Source organism: Bos javanicus, chromosome 27 (genome assembly GCF_032452875.1).
Source record: "Bos javanicus breed banteng chromosome 27, ARS-OSU_banteng_1.0, whole genome shotgun sequence".
NCBI classification, from domain to species: Eukaryota; Metazoa; Chordata; class Mammalia; order Artiodactyla; family Bovidae; genus Bos; species Bos javanicus.
The window spans coordinates 17,233,727-17,239,251 of NC_083894.1; the positions used below are offsets into that span (position 1 = coordinate 17,233,727).

The 5,525-nt window shown below is 39.7% G+C and overlaps 1 long non-coding RNA gene across 1 annotated transcript; it reads right to left on the minus strand.

Moving 5' to 3' along the window:
* Positions 1-733: 733 nt before the first annotated feature.
* Positions 734-2,848, minus strand: LOC133240131 (uncharacterized). Its single transcript, XR_009734123.1, has 3 exons — positions 2,741-2,848; positions 1,953-2,026; positions 734-776 (listed from the first exon to the last, which is right to left on the minus strand). It is a non-coding gene; the product is annotated as an uncharacterized LOC133240131 (long non-coding RNA).
* Positions 2,849-5,525: the final 2,677 nt, after the last annotated feature.

Below are 5,525 nucleotides of genomic sequence, written 5' to 3' on the forward strand. Positions count from 1 at the left end.
TCACCACAGTCACACTCTACACCAAGCTGGCATTTGCTGAGGTCACTTGCCATCTTCCTCAGGGCACCTTGGAGTCCTCATCTCCCGGAACCTCTCAGAAGCTCCACGCTCCGCAGTACCACTCTCATTCCCTCCTCCTCCCCTCCAGCTTCTCTTCTTCTGCAATAATCTCTTTGCCAGCCTCTGCTTCTCTCTCCAGCCACAAAGTCTAGCACTTTCTTTTTCATCCTAGGCATATACATTTTTCGTTTCCAGAACATTCTAGACTCTTTTCCACATTCTGTTCCCTCTTCCTGTAAGGTTCTTCCTTCGTTTTTCACATGGAAATACTTACCCAGCAAATGCTACTTGAAAGGGAGGCCCCCCTCTGACCTCCCAGCCTGATAAGGTCCATCTATTTTATATTCTCCTTGCAATCAATGATTGCCTTTCACTAAATACACATATACATATGTGTTTATATGCATATGATATTATTGTTATAATTTTGACAAAATAAACATTCATGTAAGTTTGTGTTGGATGTTTATGTCACAACTAAATTCTAAGCTCCGCTAAATCATAAACTCTAACTTTCTTATTCATTCCTACATCTCCATAATTAGCATATAGTAGCATAGTAAGATATTACACTTTTTAATTGAATAATTGTATTAAAAAACTTTTTTACATATAACCCATACAGAAAAGAACATATGGAATGAAAACGAAAATAAAATTTTCCTACTTACAGAGAGATCCATTGGAATATTTCCCTGGATTGAGAGCATCCTTTGCTGTGAAGAGAAATGGATGTTATGTCCAGATGGTACTCCACTAATACTGGTATAATTTGCCTCATGGTTCATATCATTGAGTTTTTAAAATATTTCAGTATACTGACATATCTAAATGAAAACTTTTATCTGAAATTGGCTGTATTTTCATGTGAGTATTATCATTCTTGAAGAAAAGGTAAGGTACTTTCCCATCAGAATTATTTATATTCTGAATTGTTAGTTGCTCCGTCATGTCTGACTCTGTGCAACCCCATGGACTGTAGCCCGGCAGGTTCCTCTGTTCATGGGATTTTGCAGGCAAGAATACTGGAGTGGTTTGCCATTTCCTTCTCCAGGGATAGTCCTGACCCAGGGATCGAACCTGGGTTTCCTACATTGCAGGCGGAATCTTTACTGTCTGAGCCACTAGGGAAGCCAACATTCTGAATAACAATTATTCAGAATGTTTAAGAATTAAAATTTTTAAGACAAAAGCAAAAAGTCAAGGTAGATTTATGAGATATTTAATAAAAGCTTTTTCTGTGTTATCACTGAGGGGAAGTTTATGTTCTTTCTTATTATAGGATGGGAAAACCTCACTCTGCACAGGAATCTGATGTTTCTGATTCAGAATTCTACATATTGTCACTTCCCGAGGGAGCAAGACAGTCATTCCATTATATGGGCCATTTCCAACTGGGCTGAGAAAGAAACACTGAGACTATTCTTTGGAGAACTATTCAACTCTGGGAAAGGATTATGTAACCTAATAAGTTTCATTAAAATTTTTTTTTTCATTTTATATGTTTCTCAGGAAAAAAGGTCTTGCGTGTAGTCATTAGACAAGGATCATAATCCTCATTGGTAATGTGTGATACTTAGCAGGTGTTATTGGCTCTGCTAAACGGCTTGTAAGATATTAAAATTAATTTTATCAATAATACAATAACATGATTTTAAAACAAGAAGAAAATGATGGGAACAATGAGAATGCAGTATATAATCTTCAAGGAAAAGTTATAAATATGGACTTAAACCACAGGTACACAGACATTTTTATCGTTTTTGCATCCCTATGCCATAATATGAATGCCAGAGGCTCATGTCCTAAATTATCATTACTGCATCTTTTGTCTTCTTTATGCTTAAAGAATTTGAAAGCTGCTATTTCTTACTCTGCTTCAAAGCACCTACCTCGAGGTGGGCATGCTGTATTAATTGAAGTGACAGGGTGCCTATAGTAAGTCACGGCTTCTCCACTCTGTATCCTGTGGATCAGAGACATTTTATAAGCCTCAGAAAGGTGGTGATGAGCGAACTTCTTACCGAATTACCTAGCAACAGAACCTATCTAAAATATTTCAGAATATCAGCTAGTTATCTCCCTTTCATCTTCTCTCATTCTTTTACCCTCCTTCTCTTCCTCCCTCCCTCCTTACCCATCCACTTAACCTAGTTGTCAACTGTCTCTCTCTATATGTACCCCCATCCAATCTCTCCCGAATATTCTGTTTGTCTTTGTAGTACTCATTACCACCAGCACTAAGTAAGTAAGTGTTAGTCACTCAGTCATTTCTGGCTCTTTGTGACCCATGGTCTGTCCATGGAATTCTCTAGGCAAGAATACTGGAGTGGGTCACCATTCCCTTCTCCAGGGGATCTTCCCCACCAAGCAATCGAACCTGGGTCTCCTGCACTGCAGGCGGATTCTTTATCAGCTGAGCCACCAGGGAAGCCCTCCAGCACTGAGAGAACTTCTATGCTGCTGCTGATATTCCTTACTTGGTAGCGACCAGTGGTTACACTTGAGCAATGGAATTATTTCAAGCTGTTGGGCACTCGAAATGCAGCTAGTGCAATGGAGAAAGTGCAATGGAGAAAGTGAATCCTACCTATTCAATTTTAATTAATTTAAATGTGCATTTAAATAACCGATATGGCTAGTGGCTAGGATATAAATATGAACAAAAGGCAACCCTGACCTTTGGAACATCACATTCCAGGGCACTTTTACTGACAGCATCCTATACGAGATATCCGGAGGTTTCTTGCATTAGCAAATAGCATGTTCCTTATCACACGTGAGTTCAACAAACTAAAAAGACAATACAAAGCCAAGGCAGATAAAGCAAATTTATATATGCATAAATAGACTCAAGACAGCAACAAAATGCAATGGTAAAAACCACATTAAACAACAAAATGGAGTAAGTAGGCTTAGCTGAAGGCATTCGTTTTCCCAGTGTTTTATATCCTCCTTGAAATAAATTTTATTGATGGGTCCAGACTTTTTTCCAGGCCAGGCTCTTCTATCATCTAGTTGTGTGACACCAAACAACTCGAACTGATTGCTCTCCATGAGCCCCGAGTGGCTAAAACTAGGTGTGGGGTCAATCATCTATAAAAAACTCCTGCTGTAAGACTGCAGAAGTCAAGCTCTTGGAGACTTTTTCCATGGCATCTTTAATTTACTACTTAGTTTGCTATGTTTTAAATATTAATCTAGAGATGTGGGAGAAATACTTAAGTCTTCTCCATGTCTTTATATTTGCAGTATTTTTAACACAGATACTAAGTACAGTCTTAGGCTGTGGTGAGAAAGCAAGAGACAGACAAGGAGAGACAGAGAAGGCTAAACTGAAACTATAACTAATTTTCAATTTTAGACAGCTTTTCTTTTGGCAAAGGATGGTCTCCAAGTACAATTATGTGTGTTGATACGGCATGGTCTTTCATCATACAAACAAAAATGCCCCTAAGAAGCATGGGAACACTATGCCTTTATTGGTTTATAGGAGCTCTCTATAGCTCCCACTAAAAAGATGGCCTTTTGAGAATATGCTATGAGTGTTTTCTAGAAGAGAATCTGTGTAAAGAACTGTTTGTCTAGACTATATCCATCTTGCTTTCTTAGAAAATTTTTCATAAATATTTAGGAGCTAAGGTCTGGTGTGGTGTCTAGACTATTATGAAGGAAACTCCAATCTGTGTTTACTTAATAACGCGATACTGTGGTTCCCAGAGTTTGGGCAGCCCGTGAGTTGCTTTTACTTATAATTTTGAATAATTGTGGTATTTAATTTCCCTTTTCCCAGCCATTGAATATCTCAAAGAGTTATTATTTCTTCTTTCTCTACTTTCAGGAAAGATTTATAGTGGCATTAAACACATTCAGTAATTGTGATAGTCACTTTTGTAGATAGAAAGCCTAATTCAATTGTTCCTGTATAGAAAAGATGTTCAGTCAGTTCTCTATTATCCCCACTAATGGATGGAAGCAATCGAGCAGATAATTTAACTCACCAAAAGGACCAAAATCCATTTTATATTTTACTCTGGAATATGCTTTCATATTTACATTTGAATGTGGGCATGATTGATGTTCAGCCATTCAATCTAAACGATGAAAGCAAACATGTGGAAGGTCTATCAGGAGGAGCAGGAATGATGCCTGGGTCAGACCTGCCTCGCTCTCCTCAGTATTCTAACCTTCACAATTCATGGCTGAAAATGGAATGCATCACTTAACATACTGATGAGAAACAGGAGGCTGGAGCAGAATTTCCTTATTTCTCTAAGTTTCTGGCTCAGACCTTTCCTGGGAGAGAGAGACAATTAAGCATTCTGGTTTAGACCACTCCTTTTCCAGCTTCTGCTGGAAGAGAAAGGTTTAATTACCCATGAAAGTGAAACTGTCAGTCGCTCAGTCATGCCCGACTCTGTGACTCCATGGACTGTGGCCTGTGAGGCTCCTCTGTCCATGAAATTCTCCAGGCAAGAATACGGAATGGGTAGCAATTCCCTTCTCCAGGGGGATCTTCCTAACCCAGAGATTGAACCTGGGTCTCCTGCATTGCAGGCAGGTTCTTCACCATCTGAGCACCAGGGACACTCATGGTAGATGATAAAACCAGTAAGATTCTGTATCGATATCACTTTGAAAGGCAACTGAAGAAGCCCCTAGGCCATGCTTTGTTTCCACTTGTTAAATATTTCTGTAACCACATTGCACAATGCAGACGCTTGTCTTCTTTCTCAGCCTATTGTAACAGGGCAGCTACGACTGTAGGCATTTCAGACTCTACAGAGGATGCTGCCAGTGTGTTAAAGCTGTTCACACACAGGTATATGTATTACTTTGCTAATGAAAATTTCTGGTATTATTTTGCCAATAATAATCAAAATTGTGATCATAAAAACATTACATATTTAGATAAAACATCTTTTATCGTTTTGGGAAAAGTGAATTTCAGAAGTGCCCAGATGGCACCCCACTCCAATACTCTTGCCTGGAAAGTCCCATGGACGGAGGAGCCTGGTAGGCTGCAGTCCATGGGGTCACGAAGAGTCGGACATGACTGAGGGACTTCACTTTCACTTTTCACTTTCATGCATTGGAGAAGGGAATGGCAACCCACTCCAGTGTTCTTCCCTGGAGAATCCCAGGGATGGCGGAGCCTGGTGGGCTGCCGTATATGGGGTCACACAGAGTTGGACATGACTGAAGTGACTTAGCAGCAGCAGCAGCAGCAGCAGCAGCAGCAATCTTTGCAAGCATATTAAAAAGTAAACTGCTTTTGTGATAACATGAACATACCCACATACAACTTTTTTAAAGGACTGTTTCTTGCCAAGAAATAGGCATCAAAAGGGACTCTTCAGGGACTTCTGTGGTAATCCTGTGGTTAAGAATCTGCCTGCTAATGTAGGGGACATGGGTTCAACCCCAGTAAGGGAAGATTCCATGTGCCGTGGGGAACTGAGTAG